Source organism: Strigops habroptila, chromosome 11 (genome assembly GCF_004027225.2).
Source record: "Strigops habroptila isolate Jane chromosome 11, bStrHab1.2.pri, whole genome shotgun sequence".
NCBI classification, from domain to species: domain Eukaryota; kingdom Metazoa; phylum Chordata; class Aves; order Psittaciformes; family Psittacidae; genus Strigops; species Strigops habroptila.
The window spans coordinates 36,606,733-36,623,929 of record NC_046360.1 but is presented as its reverse complement, the minus strand read 5'-3'; the positions used below and the strand labels follow the sequence as shown (position 1 = coordinate 36,623,929).

The window sequence follows — 17,197 nt, the reverse complement described above, 5'->3', positions numbered from 1 at the left end:
AGGAAGAAGCCTGTCATGATAATCAGTGAATATCAAAAACAACATCTTATGACCAAATATTATGAAATCAGCAGACCACAAAAAAATAGCAGAAGTTGCTGGGGCAGATTCCTCCTTTGCTTTCATGTGACTATCTGATCTACCCTGACTTGCCAAGTTATTTGAAAGGATGTTATTGTCTGAGCTCAGGGCATAGATGTTGTAGCACCCCTCTGTATTTGCTAATGTGGGTATAGTAAGGAAAACATATACCAGCAAGAGACTGGTGCTGGTAATGCAGTTCATTGTTACGGCTCTTTAAAGGCAGTGCTCACTGTAGTGGTTTTGTCTGAGTTTTGAGAAGATTAAATCTAGGAAACCCATAAGATCTAGATAGGGGTCTTCATTATTATTTGTTCTGAGAAACAAGTACCTGCTGTTCATGGGAGCTGCTTAACTTTGTCATGTCTGACAAGGAAAGAGAGTATGTGACCTTGTCTGTAAGACACCTAAAGTACAGATTATCCTTAATTATCCTCAATATTTGTCCTATAAATGGTCCTGTGGCAGTTACAGACATGCCCTGCCTTGGGGTGCAGGGAGGAGTGGCCGAAGGCAACGTCCCTGCGGTGGCCCTGGGAGGCAGTGTGTGCCCAGGCCACAGATGGGATCAGAATCCTTCCTCAGCTTCCCCCTTGTTTCCAGAGATCAGTAAACAAGTTGCTGAGCTTTACCACAAGTAACCTGTTACCGTCACTTGATGTCTTGCTCCTATCAAGAGCAAGGCAGGAGCCAAGTGCGCCCTTTGCTCTCGTGTGCCACAGGGGGAAGAGGGATGGCTCCTGCCCCCTGGCCCAAGGTCCAAGGGGGGTGATGGGGAGGGACTGCTCTGTTTCCCCATGCTCCCCTGCCTGGGTGGAGAGTCCAAGTTACAACTGAGTAATCACAGCCAGCCCCAGACAACTGACTCTTTCCATGAAGCGCTCTCAAAGTGTCATTAATTACATGAGACGGGTAGAAGGTGGGTCAGAAGTGAGCAACAGCTTTGTGCAGGGGTTAACCATGCGTGTGTCCTTTGCATGGCCCTGCGCTGCTCATGCAGACTTGAATCCTCCAAGACCCTACTGATACCAGGGTAAGGCAGGGCCTTACCTACCTTGTGAGATACATAAACTTTTAGACTTGATGTTGCATTTCCCTGGAAGTTCACTGTAACTTGCTTTTCTTTTGGAGGTTGTGGTGGTTTTAGAGCAGAATTGTTTTCATCTGCCACCACCAACTACACTTGGTGTCTGACATGAAAGCTGGGGACAGACAACAAGAAGTGAATGTGTGACCATAGGGCAATGAGTAGAAATCAACAAGGTGATGTCATCGTATTGGTAGTTAAGATTAGGAAGATATGCAAATCTGTTATCTTTATCAGAAGGTATTTCAGTCACTAAAGAGCCTGGCTTGATGCATTGAGTTCCTATGAGGTAGTATCTTGCTGATTGTAGAACTGTCCTGGCTAAACATCTATCTTCTCATACTGTTACAGATGTTTTGGGAACGTCCTCTCCTAAGCCATCATGAAAGCATCCTCCCTTTCATGTCTGGAATTCAGTCTTGTCCTGATTGAGCAGAAAGTCCCATTCTTCAGAGCCAAAGAGCAACAGTTTTATTATGAGTTTATGCAACTTGAAATACTAAAGGGCTCTCAAATTGGCAGTGTGGAAAACTTCATAACCTTATAAACCACCCGGGCTTCAGCACAGAGAACAATTCATCCTTGTCATGTAATTCCATAGAGCCAGCAAACAATGCACAGCTCTGTCAGCCTTTCATGAACTTTCTGGTCAATGTGATGAGTTTCTTAAGAAATAAAATATCCCATCGTCACTCAGGAAGAGGTATTTTAGACCAGCTTTAAGTCACAAACTTAGTTTACTGAGTTATCTTTTCAAGTAGAGTTGTATGGTAGGGAAACAGTTTCCTTACAGAGCAGTTGCACCTCTCCAAGTTAAACTAAAGTCTGAACCGTCTTAAGATGTTCAAGTTGTCCTCTTCAGGCCTAGATGCCAAAATCCAGCTGTCAACTTGCAGTTCAAGTACGAGTTTTCAAGGGCAGAGGGAATTCCTTTGTCTCTATAAAGCAATCACCATGTGCCCTGAAGCATGAGGTTTTCTTACTGGGCTACTCAATTTTAAGATCCAGTGAGTTAATTATAGCAAAATCCACTGTCTTCTTTCTAAAGAGTTTATTGAACAATTCCCCCCAGATTTGCTTTTATCTGCTGAGCTCACTGGGAGATTTTAATCAAGTCCTCTCATTTTTACTAAGATCCGCCAAATTCGTTTTGCAGATAGTCTCAGCATGAAAGGTGTCATGAAATCCACCTCTGCCAGGCCAGCTAGGAATGGCCATAGGCTTTCATGACTGGGAGGAAAGTAGGAAGTATAGTGTGTCTTGAGGAAATGAGGAATGCATTTATGATTTCAGGTGCTCTGGGACAAATAGAGCTGAGGCTGGGATCAGGATCCCGGTCTCTTAAGTAGCCACAGCTTATAACTTAGGTTCTCTAAGTATCAATGTTATTTAGAGTAAATAAATACCATCTTGTAAGTATGTATGGGAGAGAGATGAAAGCAGAGGCCTAAGAAAGGTAAATTCTTCTCTTAAAAGCACATTTCCCACCTCAGTGACCACCGCGTGTGAGAACCCACCTCCTCAATGGCCCTTTGAACAGCTCCTCTTCCTCAGAAGTGCAGATCTACCTGTCCTTGTTCCTTCTGCTTCAAACTGAACTAATGCAGAGAAGAATGTGAAGGTCCATGCAACGAGTTACTCGGGAACAGGGACCGTGCTGTAAATTCTTGTCTGTGTTAGCCAAGTCTTGGGACAAACCCCAACAGATGAGCTCGACGTGCGTGCGCTGGCAAAGCATCATGGATGCTGAGGCAACTGTTATCAGATCTCTGTTTATAAATACAAGATTTTGAGCTTGGCTTGAGTGCTTAAACTCACTAGCAGGCAGGCTTCCCCCCAACAAAAGCACAATAACAACCACCACGAACAATCACTGCTTCACCTCTCCCACATTAGCTATTAATAATGTTAATTTACTTCCTTTGAGAGATACCATATGTTCCCCTTCCTGATCCCTCTACAGGCATAAGAAAAAACTAAGGAAATTAGAGAGACTCCATAACACTGATGGCAACATCCAATGTCTTATCAGGCTTCCTGTTGTTGGGAGTATTGTTTTCCTTTAAAGATTAATATTTACAATGGTTACTTAGTTATCTTAGTTCATTTGGTGACCATTAAAGATTCCAGTCCTGAATGCGATGAATGAACCTCCTTTTATTTGTCCTTGATGACTTATTTGTCTTGTGCCTCGTCTGGCTGAAAATCAAGGAAAATAATTATTGGGTTGGGCTTTTACTGCCATTTCATATGAGGGCTCAAAGTGCACATTGCTGTTTGTTTGGAATGGGAACCCTCACCCGCTGTTTCTGCTGATGCATGCATATTTAAGAATATATGTTTTGTGATTAGACGCATAGTTAAAATAGGTATTTTCTTCTTTTTCTTAAGCTGCATGCCTGGATTTAGTACTCCTTGGAGGGGAAAACATTTCACATTTCATCCACAATTGCAGCACCAGCCGTATAAGCTGACCAAAGGGGTCTTTGTTGGGGCAGAAAAGGCAGTGTGTGCCTGCAGGCTGTGCATGACTAAAGAAGTTTAGCCCAGGGCCTGTCCGTAGCGTTCCCCTGTGCATCAGCTGAAGTTCAGAGGGGTTTCTCAGCAAGGGCAGAAGACATAGTAATTTTTCTCTTGTATTTTGTATTAGAAGCCCAAAAGCACAGCAGGAAGCAGTCACTCAATGGGACACAGATGAGGGTATCAATCCAGCTGCCTGCTTCCAGAGCTACCAAGACATTTCTAGGCCTCTTCTGGGCATGAGGGATTTCAAAGTCACCTTGAATCGTCTTTGTCCCTGCTAAAGAGGAGCACAGAAATGCCCTTGTGCCCACAGGGGTATTAGACCCAGCCCTGAAGGACACCACCAGAGTCGGACATGGCCCATATTACAAATCACTGTGTTCTAAATTTGTGCCAGGTACAGTGTTACAGCAGGGATGAACATGGGTGCGTGAGCTGTTTTTAACCTGTCCTGCTTTTCAGCATGGACTAAAGACATATCTTGCCCAGTCTGGAAGTGGAAGCTCCTATCATCTCGTTAGTCAGCTGCCCTTAAATGGGTTCAGTGGAGCCCCCATAAGTGCACTTCTGATGGGAAACCCCACCCGGCCATCTCTCCATGCATCCTTTCCGCTCCAGCCTACTGGTATTTTGTCAAGTGAAGTCCTCTGGACCACAGTCAGGTCTGTTTGAAGCCTGGAGGTCTTGGTGTGATCATTTTGCAGCGTGTCTGTCAGCATGTGAACCACCAGACCGTTTGTAAGCAAGCCCATTCTCGTACACAGTTGGATCCTAGAGAAGGGATAACTTATAATCATGGCATTTCTGAGGTTTCTCTCTCTATTCGCCTCCCCTTCCCAGTGCTTGTCCTCATCCCAACTGGTGAATATGGGACAGACCATCCCAGCTCTTATAGGTGTTTTCTGGTTTCTTTGCAAACTACTGCCTCATCCTGAAACTGCACATTTGATGTGCTTTTATAATGAATTCATTCGCGCTGTGACAGATGTTTCTGCTATGATAAGAACCGTGGCCCAGGGGCCAGTGGTGCTAGGGAGCCACTTATGTCCCTCACCTGAATTGCAAATGAGATGGTGCTTTCTTATCTGTTAAAAACCACGAGCAACTGCTCATAGAAATAACACGTCACCAACTCCCAGCTGTTTGTGCCAGTGACATCCTTATAAAAGAATAGCTTCCCCATCATCTGTTCTTCTCCCTCCTGCAGATAATCTGGAGCTCTTCTGCAAGTGCAGCACAAGAGATTTTCTTCTCTTTAAGCTGCAGACAGAGCAGTTACTTTAAAATAATTATGTATGAGCAAAACCAGCTTCCATATTTATGGCACAGGTAGTGCATGATTTAGGTTTAATTCCATGTCCTTTTTCCGCATCTCTCTCTGGACATGAAAGAGAAAGTGTGAGCGCTGCTTTCTGTTTCTGGAGAGGGACTTTAGAAGGGCGTGTAGGGACAGGACAAGGGGAATGGCTTTAACCTGCCAGAGGGGAGATTGAGATGAGCTCTGAGGCAGAAGCTCTTCCCTGTGAGGGTGCTGAGGCGCTGGCACAGGGTGCCCAGAGAAGCTGTGGCTGCCCCATCCCTGGCAGTGTTCAAGGCCAGGTTGGACACAGGGGCTTGGATCAACCTGCTCTAGTGGAAAGTGTCCCAGCCCATGGCAGGGGGTTGGAACTGGATGAGCTTTAAGGTCCCATCAACCCAAACCAGTCTGATTCTATGATTCTAAATCACTTTTATCTTAAGGTTTGTCAAAGGTTGCATTTTTAGATACCTTGTGTTCAGGTTGAAGGTAAAGCCACCTCTAGAATCCCAGCCCCAGCAGCAAGCAGGCGTGCTCACTTGGTAACCTTTACTATTAGTTCTTACAGTCAGCAGAACTCATTACTACTACCAGGTGAAGCTGTTCTGGTAACTGATCTGCTCCATGGTTTATTAAGGTAAAACCGAGAAACACTTCTCAGCGTTTTGCCAGCTCAGGCAGAGATGTGTTTCTGTTATAAATGACCTTCTGGGACAACTTGACTGCAGGGACATGATTCATTGGCAGCCTGCTGGTGACAGCCTTGTTTCTATTGTTCTAAACCTCTGGTTTCACATTTCTCCTGTTAGATAAGCTGCGATCATTAACTACACAGTGAGCTACAAATAAAGCGTGATGTAAGAATTAAGCTTATTATCTGATGGGCAGCATGGGGCCACTCTTCCAGGTTAAGGGTTTGAGCAGATTTTGTATTTTTTTAAAAACAAAACTTTGCCTTTTATTACATTTCTGAAGGCATTGTCCTCCCCAAAGAGAAAATATGCTTTTGGAAGCTGCAGTGTGTATATATAGTGTGAGCTATAAATAGTCTGGAGGTAGTTCTGCACAGTACTAGTGTGCAGATATTGAGGCTCTGATCTTTGTGGCCACACTGGAACTACTGAGAAACATCAGTCTAAAGCTTTTAAACTTAATTCAGTATGTTCAGATTCACACCAAGATCAGAATCTGGTTGGGGGACTTTAAATATGTGTTGGGGAATAAAGGAGTTTGGTGGCCTCAGCTTAATCTTGGTTTTAGTTGGAGATTACATATCAATTTCTGGAGCTGTTCTTTGGGACTAATACCAAAGCCAATGAATTCAGCCCTAAATGAGGGATGGTTTGATTATCGTGCTAGCTGAAAAATAGGTGTCTGTACTCCCACAGCTCAGCTGCTGTAAATGGATGTACATAAGGATTTAGAACTGGTTGCTATTCAGCTCCTTCTGACGGTAAGATGACTTTCAGCACTTGAATGATTTATGATGATGTTGATATTCACGCAGGCTATTCAGCTGCCAGCATAAAGACCACAATGGCTGATCAGTGTCTTTTTCTTCAGGCATAAGCTGGTTATAGGCTGACATGGGGAACAAGTTCTCATGCTGAAGCGTTATCTTCCCTGCTGCAGTGGGGTGGAGGCTGTGGGGAGGCGTTATCGACTGCCTGTTATCTCTTGTGCTGTAAAATCTTAACAGGACAAAGCATGGTGGTATTAAGGGCATTTGAGGCAGGGTCAATGCCAGGGTATTAACCTTCCTTAGCCAATTCGTGATAAATATAATAGACCTCTTGTTCCTGCGAGGAATTTTACAGCAGTTTCTGGTCCTGCATTACAGCTCACTGCGTTCCGTTGCATCCTCTCACATTTGGGCAGCCAGAAGCAAGGGCTGTTGGCACCACTTGCTTGTGCCCTTTAACTTCAGTCCAGTTTTGAGGCCGAATTCTGGGTGCCTAAATCCTCTTGTAAGTCCATCAGGTGCATCGAAGAGAATGAGTCAGGCCTATTTACACTTACTCTCCTATATTGATCTGACAGCTCTCAGAGGCTGTAGAAAGGGGGCAGGAGAGGCAAAACCAACCCATTTTATATACTCCTTCCAGTGAGGACACTGTAAATTGGCCCTATTGACATGCATGGCAGTGCAGGGCCCACTGGGGAACAGAGCACACCTTAGAGCTGTCAAGGTGCTCTAGTTCATGCCGGCGAAAAGGAAGGGACCTGAGAGGATGAAGAAATCACTTTGTCCCTCTAAAACTGCTGTGGCCCCTTCTCTGTACTTGCTATGCAAATGCAGCTGGGATAGCTGGGAATGGGGAACTGCCTTTCCATGGGTGCACTGATGCTCCCAGACCAGTGACATGTAAATCTGGAAGTAAATAAAGCGTAAGATCTAAAAGCGCACCAGTGCAGCTCACATCCCATTGCTGGTGCCACAGGGCACAGGCAGGCACCAGCCAGGACTGAAGGCAGTCCCTGGTGCTCCTCCCAAGAGGTGACTGAGCCCAGCCAGCCCCTGCCACCCTCTTGGGCTTATCTCTGGCCATGTCTGTCCCTGTGTGCGTGGTCAATCTGCCTCCCCTGACCAAACTCTGTTGCTTCTTCTGCAGAGATGCGCTTCTTGAACTGGCCAGATACAATCCCAGCCTTCGTTTCCCATTCTGCACCCTCATGTGGTAAATGCCTTTACTTGCATCTATCTTTCTTTACTTGCATCAATCCATTGACCATGTATTTTGGCTGTTCTGCTTGTGGGCAACAACCCCGGAGCTCAAGCTTACAGGTGAGCACCTTTCACTCCTCAGTCTTAGCTCTGATGCTGACTGTGGAAACATCTCCCCCTGTCTTCAGTTTGTTCCAGACAGAGAAGGGAGTTTTCTATGACAGGCAGAGCTCTGTTAGTTATTTATCTAGGCAAGTCTGGGTATTTTCCCAAAGAATTTGTGGAATAGTCTCTGAATGATCAATGGCACAAACATGTGACTCCAGGTCACTGGGCAGCAAGCTATTTAAAACATCCACTAAAAAAAGCCAGTCTGAAAGACTCTCTGGCATTAGAAAGCCCTTAATTTAGAGAAATGCCCATCTCATGAGCGAGTGTCATGTCATAAGGCAATATTGCTGCGTTCCTCAAAGGCAGCGCACAGAAATAGGTTCTGCTTTTGTGTGTGACGCAAGGATAATGCTACTCTGAATGTAAATGTGTTTATATCCAGGTTCAAATACCCATGGCCTGGGATATCTTCTATTTTCTTCTATTCTGGGGCTTTTTTCCCTGGCTGCTTGACCCCCAGCATCACTGGGCTGCTCTGTTGATTCGTATAGTCTTGAGCACTGCTGGTTTCGGGTTCCCTGGGCTTCTTTTGGCATTCATGCCTTTCAACACCTTCAAAGAAAGTTGTCTTAATTTCATCAGCCTCCAAGTTTGGAGGATCATTGTCGTTTCCCAGATGTGGATTAAATGTTTCTATCTTTGGGATTGAAGATTTGGTGTCTCAGACATGATCTGTTACCATATAATAAAGTTAAGCTTCTTTGAGAATTGGTGGAGTTGCACTCATGTTCCATGTCTCTGTTTCTCTTGGGAAATAATATGCCAATGAAGGGCAAGAAGTAATAAACTATGGTGAATTATTCCTTTTGCATCCTTGTTGTTATTTCAGTGTTCACCTCCTTTCAAGGACTAGATGGATTTTTCAGTTTCACAAGTAAGATCTTAATTTATTCAGATCCTTTCCCCTTGACAGGTTCAGGATCACATGGGAACTTTCTGACAGTTATTCTTACTCAGAATTGCAGATTTTTAGTGAATTCCCTTGCCACTCTGCAGGATTGTTTCACCAGCTGGTTTTACCCCCCTCTATAGTTTACATGGTTAATGGGCATCGATTCAGAACTGCTGTATGAGTAAAATGAGCAAACATGATTATCTTCCTAGTAACAAATCGAGCATCCCTTAGCATCACTTTGTGTACAGCCCTTGGCAGTGGGAGCCAACTCTCATTCCTCTGGGAGGGCTGTCAGCAGCCAGCAGAGCTCACTTTAGACTTGCTCTTCATCCCTCGCTTTGTGGCTGCTACGTGGCTGCATGGAAGGCTTCTCTTTCTTCAAAAGCAGTCTCATCTTCTACCCACCTTCCCAACCTCCCTTGCTCCTCAAATTACTCTTGTTTAGGGAAGGCCTTTTAGCACCCTGGAGTCTAAAACATATACATTGGGGATATCTGCTGAAGTCTTGTCTGTGCAGTGGTAGGAGAGCCGTGTGGACATTTAATGACATGAACCACTATGATTATATGTGCCTTTGAAAGCTATGATAGAGATCTAGCTGAACTCCACTCCCTTGACCTTTTTCTACAGCATATTTGCCAGTGTCGTATTCTATTGGATTAATAAAGCATCTGACCTTGCTACCAGAAAAAAACCTTCAATGTCTTTGATCAATCTTTGATGAGACTGAATCTACCACCTTCCAACACTTTCATGTGCTGTTTGGTTTCTTTGGATCAGCCCAAACTTTAGCTGAATGGTCTTGTAATCTTCAAGACAAGAACCTCTGTTCCAAGCTGGGGGAGTCTCTTTTAAAAGGCCCCATTGTATTTTCTTGGATGTTTTACAAATGTTGCACCTGTACATAAGAACTTCATCCTGATATGAAGTAGGCACTTCAAAGTGTGCTCCATACACCATGGGAACAAGAGCCTGTGTGTTTGATAAATCAAAGGGGAGTCTAACCTGGTAATGCAGACACCATGTAGCTCTAATGGCTAGAATGCAATTAGTTTTTCAGCCATGAACCTTTGACAGTGGGCATTTTCTTCAAAAGGAGGGTTTATCTTTGCAGTTGTGCACCTGCTTTTTCTTTTCTTTCTTTACTAGGTTCAATCTAGCCTATGCAGAGCTGGGGACCACCAGTCCTTCTGCAATGTGTACTACCAGGATGACAAGATTATTTTGATTTCAGTATCTCTTTTCCATTTAACAGTACAGTTTTTCCTCTGTGCAGAACACTATTCATGAAGACACATGTTTTCTAGCCATGAGGTTGGATTAGCATCTGTGGATCTGGGATCTGTCCAGTGCTCCATCCTCTCTGGCATAGTTTTTAATTCCATCTTAATTGAAGCAAATCCAAATATATATATTTAAAAAAAGAAGGCCAAATCCAACCACAACCAGACAGTGTCCCACAAGCCTGAAATCTCCTGTCCATCTGATCCCCCTGCTTGAAACTGGAGCAGTCTCAGGCAGAGATTTTCCAGAGTGTGTTCTACTCTATGCCAGCTTCTGGAGCCTGATGACTTTGATATCTCCACTAGCTTTCCATGTCATATTGGCACAAGAGAAGGCAGAAAGGAAACCTGACCTTGGTGCACTCTTAGAAGGACAGAGTATCAACAAAAGGCAGGAAGAAAGAGAAACCCACCTGTAATTCAGTGGGGATCATCAGCAGCCCTCCTCGAAGTGCTTTACAGTGGCAAACAAGTGATGCTCTCATGCAAATCACTACAGGCTCAAACAGGAGCTTCTCCTTCCTGATGACATGCTCTGGCGCTCACCAAGCTTCACTCTAACAAAGCCTGACTTCGTTTTCCTCCTCTGCTGGCCTGCACTACCAGGCCGTGGGGCTTTGCCCTCATATTTGAGGGCAACAGAAGCCCTGATGTTGGCTTCAGTGATTGCCTTTCATGCTGAAACGTTTTCAGCCTAATCTCTTTTACTGGCAGCGACCAAAGTCAGGTGCTTAAACCTCGTGTGGAGACTGAATAATTGCAAAAAGGGGTTGTACCCCCCTGCCTCGTGTACTCACACGTGCCCGAGTGGTGCAAAGCCACAGACCCCAAATGGCTTTCTCCTCTCTGTCTCCTCTATTAGTCTTCAACAACTTGAGCCCTCTCGGCTGCATCGGTGGTGGTGGGTCCTTTCATACCCTTAGACTCCAGATTTCTATTCTGTGTTTTCCCAAGGCTGGCTGATCCCAGGTGCTGCAGCTACTGCTAAGCTTCCACTTTACATTCCCCAGATTCCAGGCTGGTGTGTCTAGGCAGATATCTCTTGGCTGTTTAAATTGAAAAACAGTAACATTGAAATATACTGAGGTCAAAGAAAGTCAAACAACTGCTTTAGGCTTAGAGAGTACCAGGGGAGAGAGAGTCTGTGCGCAGCAAAGCTAATGGAACTGGTCTTTAATGCAGGAGCAGAACCATGTCTACAGAGACGTGTAGGCTGAGCAGGGATGTGCTGTGAAAATAGGAGAAACAGGTAGCTGAAAAACTCACAATTATCTTAATTCCAGGGAAATTCCAAAGCACTACTAGCCGCAGCACATCCAAATTGCTGATGTTGTGGAAGTTTAGCACTTTTAGCAGTGGGTTTCCAAGATCTGTTCAAACCACTTTGCTGTTGTTTTCCCTCTTACGAGTGAGCAAAGATGACAAAGCAGAGTTGACATCTGAATGTTAAAATCTCCACTAACCACATGTGCTTAATGACCATGATGTGCAGAACAGTGGCTATGAGGGTTCATGCAATTGCACGTGTGTGGGAGGCAGTTGAGGGTGCATGGTGTGGTAGATAAAGCTATATTACTTGTAAGGAGTGATTTGAGTTAGTAACTATTATATTTGAATGATTGTGATGTGCAAGTAGAGACAACAATGATGTTTCCAGACTGCAGAAAATCCCTGCTTCATCCAGGCACAGCTGAACTCTGCAGCCAAGTGCTTAATGCCATACCAGGTCAGTTGGGTTATAAATGTCCTAACCAGAACAGTCAAAAGTGACGGAGTTCACTATCTGCTGGCTGAGTGACACCCAGAAATTCTTTCCAGACTTACAAACAAGCAAAGAGACAAGTTTAAACCTGAACTTCAGGGTAATCACAGCATTCAGGAGCATAAACAAACATGGCACTGACTGGAAATCACTCCTGAGGCGTCACTTTTGACTGATCCAGATGAGACGTTTCCAAAGTTGGGGTCACAACCCTGAGGAGCGCTGATGGAAGGGAGGTCACGAGCCTGGAAATGAGCTTGCGAGCCGTCGAGCTTGGGAACTGCCGATGAAGGCAGATGGATGGTCACGTCACAGGGGTCCCCTTGGAATACCCTTTTTCCCCTCTCCTGCCTCGGAAACAGTAACTCAAGTGGGATTTAAAGCTGACAGGGCTGGCCTGTTTATAGCATACTGCTGTGGTTTTAAAAGTAGCTCTCTGGAAAGGAGCCCAGGATGATGAGGGAGATGGGAGCAAGGAAAGCTCCAGAGGGAAGGGTATGGGACAAGGAGAAGGGGACGAGAGGGAGGTCTGTGGAAAACAGGATCTGCCAAGCAAAACAAAGATTCAACAGTGCCGATGGGAAGAAATGGAGGCTTTTTAAGGTTGTAATGAAGTTTTAGAGTCAAAGTTGGAAGGTTAAATTTCTCTCCCAAGAGGTTAGGGGGACATGCTTGAACTCCCTTTCTGTGAGAAGCCCCTAGTGCTGAGCTGGATACTGTCGTGTGGAAGCTAACCTAGGTTGTGGTGGAATTAATATGTGGCCAGGGTAAGGTGTGTACAGCTAAAGTTTGTGGAAACCTGTTGAACTCTCCTCTGGAAATCACAGAAAATAAACAGAGTCCTGCTAAGTCAGGTGGGCTTTTACATTACCAAACTAGCATCAGTCCAAGAGGAGCATCAGCACCATGAAATGGGTATCTTAAACAGTCCCAGGGCGTGGAGGAGACAAGCAGTAGATTCTGGGCAATTAGGAGGGAGTACAGCAATAGCACAGGTTCAATTTGGGGTGAGAAATGGGCCTGGAGGTTGACAAGCCAACACAGCCCTTCATTGAAAAGCAAACATTAAGGTGTGTGTGGTGCAATACCTGGCTGTGGCTACGTGCTAGGTACAACGCAGAGGGAAAGTCAACACCATTGTGTGATATTTATTTAATAGTGTTATGTTGAGAGGTATTCACAGGCAGGGAGGGGTTTTCAGCCAGTGGGTTTCCTGGGTGCTGTCTTTCAGGCTCAGGGATGGAGGGACTGGTCCTGCTCCAGTGCTGAGCAAGGTGCTGCGAGCCATCACTGACCACAGGGCAAGGAAGAACCAAATTGCCTGTTTGCCGTAATTGCTGTTACAGGGACTAAAATATTGACCCATAGATGCTAGAGAGAAGGGAAGCCAGGAGATGGTGGTGTAAGACCCCGAGAGCAAGGAGAGGCAGGGTTTCTGGAGCCTTAAACCCACCGGTGAGGCAGACTGAGGGACTTGTGAGCAAGGAAACCTTCTGCTTGTTTCTAGCAAGATAAAGACTCCGTGAACCTTTTTAAGACTAAATGAACTTATGCTAAGCCTGTACAGCTATTTGAAATAGCAGCTGATTGGTCAAGCAAGTGATGCCTAAACTTCAGGCCTCTCTGTCATGGGCCCTGGGAACTTTGCTCTTGATGGCACCTAATTTTGCAGGATGGTCCAGGCTGAATTTGTAGGTAAGACTCAGTTAAAGCTTTTAAATGTGCCTCTCTTTAGTGCAAGCCATAGAGATTGTTCACAGATGTGCTTTCAGACATGACCAGATTGGTGCAGAACCAGCGCATATACCTAATTCTGGTGATCTAGCATGGACCAGTCTCCACAAGTTTCTTTTCAGGGTTTAAACCAAGCCTTTGGTTTGAGAAATTCATGGTTTTAGTTTCATAATTACCTTTAGTTTTGGAGCTGCCCTTCAGGCTATTTGGAAGCCATTGAAACATGCTCAACTCTACCTCAAAGGTTTCTGTATTCCATGTCAAATGCACAGAAATCAAGCATGAGGGTTCTGCTCCGATCATGTGGAAGTTGGTTTTAACTTCCAAAGCACTCTGTGTTTTCTTTCAAGAAACTGATAACTCTTGTTTAATGCTGAACTCAGAATACCTCATTTAAGCAAGGCTGGTTTCTCACATCAAAACATGTGACTTGACCTTCTCAGACATCTTCCCCAAATACCCTTTTTCAGTGTGCAAAATAACCCATGGGAAAGAAAGTAGAGATCTCATCATAATGCTTGAGACTGTCATAGTTATCACATGTGCAAGGTAAAGGAAAGGTCTAGGGACCTGTTATGGGATATTCATGCCCAGCTTGGGTCATGACTCAAGTGACTGGTGGCTTTAGTACAGCAATAGTACAGCCTTAGAGCTGACCCAGTCTATCTCCTTCGGCACACTTAATCTCCATTCTATTTCTGTTATATTTGTTTGGGTTATTATGTGATACTACCTGTAAACGTCTCAAGGTGTATGGCATCCTCTTTGCAGGGTAATTTTCCAGAGGACTAGCGGGAATTTTTAACTCCCTTATGGAGTCTAACTATTCCTATTTTTCATTCTTCCTGTTACTGCTGATTATAGAGCTCATATCTGTGATGGCACCCTTAAAATAAACTGTTACAGGTTCTTGCTGCAGGCTATTACAGAGCAAAGTTGTGGAAACAGATCAATTCACTTAATAAAGCACCTTTGGATTATGTTTTCTGTTTGTAGACAGACTTACTTTGTGTTTCCATGTTAACAGGGCTTCTCCTAAGGAGCTGTGACCTCTAATCTCATTATGCATGGATTTGTGTATGTGGCTGTGACATACGAGTTTGTTACCAAGATAGTATTTGAAGCAAACAGCCCAGGGCCATACCAGTGGCCAGTTGATGCTATTTCTGAGTCATCTTAACACAAAACCTTATTTGTATTTTACAACATTTTGGGCTGTAGCAGGAACATCAGCCACCTTATCTGGCTGATGCTATCAGGTGCATTTGATTAGTTTCCTAATGTATATCCTAGAGACAGCCAGACATGCACATGAGTCTGGATATGAATGGCACTGGAATTAAGTGGGATTCATTTTAGTTTATCAGGAAGGATAGCAGGATAAGGCCTTATCAAGCTTGAAAGAACTTGTCGTAATTTGCGTCATCTCGTTTGTTGCTTTCCTCATCTCCCTTCTTCTCTTCCCTGTATATTGCCGTCATTTCTTAGTTTATGCAAACACATAATGCTGCCTAGAGATTGTTCTTCTGCAGCTGGGTCAGTGCTGGAGCGGGGCAGATCCATGGAAGAAGCTCTTCTTCCCTGTGAGGGTGCTGAGGCGCTGGCACAGGGTGCCCAGAGAAGCTGTGGCTGCCCCATCCCTGGCAGTGTTCAAGGCCAGGTTGGACACAGGGGCTTGGAGCAACCTGCTCTAGTGGAAGGTGTCCCTGCCCGTGGCAGGGGTTGGAACTGAACAAGCTTTAAGGTCCCTTCCAACCCAAACCACTCTGTGATTCTATAATAAATAATGAAATGTAGGAACTTTCATACCTTCATGCCAGCGATTCCAAGCTTTGTACAGGAAGGGTATGGCTGAATAGTGCAGTTGTAGAAGATTAGCATAAGTTAAGAAAAATATTTTCATAACTATAACTTATTTTTAAGAGCAGAATTTACCAAGAAGTCCCCGGCCTTTCGTTTCCGGCAATAAGAAAGTGAAATTGTGGCACATGTTTACAAGCAGGGAAGCTGAACTGCAGGAAGCCACATGATTTCCAGTAACAGCCCATATATAGATATTTAGATGATGTAAGCAATGAAAACAACTTGCCATTACCAGCCTCCTGGAGCCGAGGTGTTTTATCTCTGTGTAGCCATGCTCACATATGTATGGCCTAAGGCGCCTTCCCCCTTTGTTCCACGAATTTATATCACTAGATACTTCAGAGAAGTCACAGTCCCAAACTGAATGTGTGGGAGCTGATAGAGGGGGGACTTGACTTTGGAAGTTCACAGCAATTCCATCCAGTAGAAAGAAAAGTACAACCCCTTGTGCACCTGAGCGCTAACAGCCAAGTAACTAAACAAATCTCAGGTTAAGAAGAGTGTAATGGAGGGAACAAGTTTATCAGACAAATAGAATGAAGGAAAGAAAGGGTCTGCTGTTATCTAGTAACTCTTAGATGTGCATTTCCTATCAACTCTTCACCTCCTTGCTATTCACAAATGACTACAAGCCTTGCTTCAATCTTCCATAAAGGATACTATTAGTAAGAAGCGATACCCTGAAATAGTGTGCTATATGTTTATATATAAATAATGCAAAAATATGCTGCTGCTGTTGTGCTTAATCTTGCCTGCACGGGCTGAGGTGCTTGTTCAGCTCCAATGAAACAGCTAATTCCTCAGGTCTGCGATGCTCCTGCTGTCTCACCTGACTCTTCCTAGGTATCCCCAAGTCAGGTCCTGCATCCCGAGGTGTGTGTGCTCTCTTTCTCTCTGGATACCTGTGAATGCAGCATGGAGAAGGTGTTTGGGCAGCTCAGTGGGGTGTCTCTCTCTGCTGACTGCCTGGGCTATGGTTAAAGGGGAGTTTGGAAACTGTAAATGGAATCATTATATCAGATAGGGTCTGACTGAGCTAAGTCGCACTAAAAGCAGTTGTGGGATTTTTGGAAGGGAGTGGGTAGCAGAGGGAGAAGGCAATGTGTTGCAAGTGGGTAGGTCCAGCCCATGGGTACCATATGTTTTGAAATCCTTGTGGTCTGGATAGTGACCAGCCAGTTCTTTTAGCCTGAGGCTCCCAGCTCCTCCCAACTGAGCGAGGAGTTCCTGCTGCTATAGAGCCCAAGAAGTGCTTTAGCACCCTGGAGCCCTGCTGTTGCTCGTCAACAGACATGCAAATAGAGCAAGGGGATGTTTGCAAAGAGAACTGGAGGTCATTGCTGCCCATACCCTGCTTTTCTGCAGACTGCTGCTTTGATACATTTATGCATGATCAAACCTCACCAAAATCTATGTTTGAAGTCCAGACAAACCCTGGGCTGATGAACTCTCTGGAGGAGGGAGCCTGGGCTATGTAGAAGTGTCAGTGTTGCCTGCTTGGATGCAGGATGAGATCTGAAATACAGGGGTCTGGAAGGCTGAGGCTTTGTGTTATGCAGCCTTTCTGTTCTTATAATGAAGATATCGGTAGGATTAGGCTCCTTTCATAATACTAGCCCTGTGATACTACCAAATCTGCTCCTTCAGAGAAGATCTGCAACCAGATATCCAGATCATGAAGAAGGGCAGGGACAAGAAGGGGTGAGATTGCCCACAGCTAATACAAAATATGTGCCAGGGAGACAGCGACTATGCTGTGTGTTCATCTCTTAAAATGTGGTTAAGTGCATCTCCTTAGAGCACAGGGATAACCTCAGGCACCAGGGAACTGTCAGC

General features: G+C 44.8%; 1 protein-coding gene and 1 long non-coding RNA gene across 6 annotated transcripts in view; one reads left to right on the top strand and one right to left on the bottom strand.

The window, feature by feature from the left end:
* Positions 1 to 1,692: 1,692 nt before the first annotated feature.
* On the bottom strand, positions 1,693 to 15,567 carry LOC115614548. 2 transcript variants are annotated; one of them, XR_003993750.1, is made up of 2 exons: positions 15,308 to 15,567; positions 1,693 to 2,937 (listed from the first exon to the last, which is right to left on the bottom strand). It is a non-coding gene; the product is annotated as an uncharacterized LOC115614548 (long non-coding RNA). The 2 variants fall into 2 exon arrangements; XR_003993751.1 differs by having other exon boundaries at positions 1,693 to 3,367; positions 15,308 to 15,387.
* A 187-nt stretch (positions 15,568 to 15,754) lies between these two features.
* Positions 15,755 to 17,197, top strand: part of SLC6A6 (solute carrier family 6 member 6) — a 114,690-nt gene continuing 113,247 nt past the window's right edge. For all 4 annotated transcript variants that reach the window (XM_030501566.1, XM_030501563.1, XM_030501565.1 and 1 more), the window contains exon 1: positions 15,755 to 16,026. The gene's annotated coding sequence lies outside the window, so the exon portion shown is untranslated. The remainder of the gene's footprint in view (positions 16,027 to 17,197) is intronic.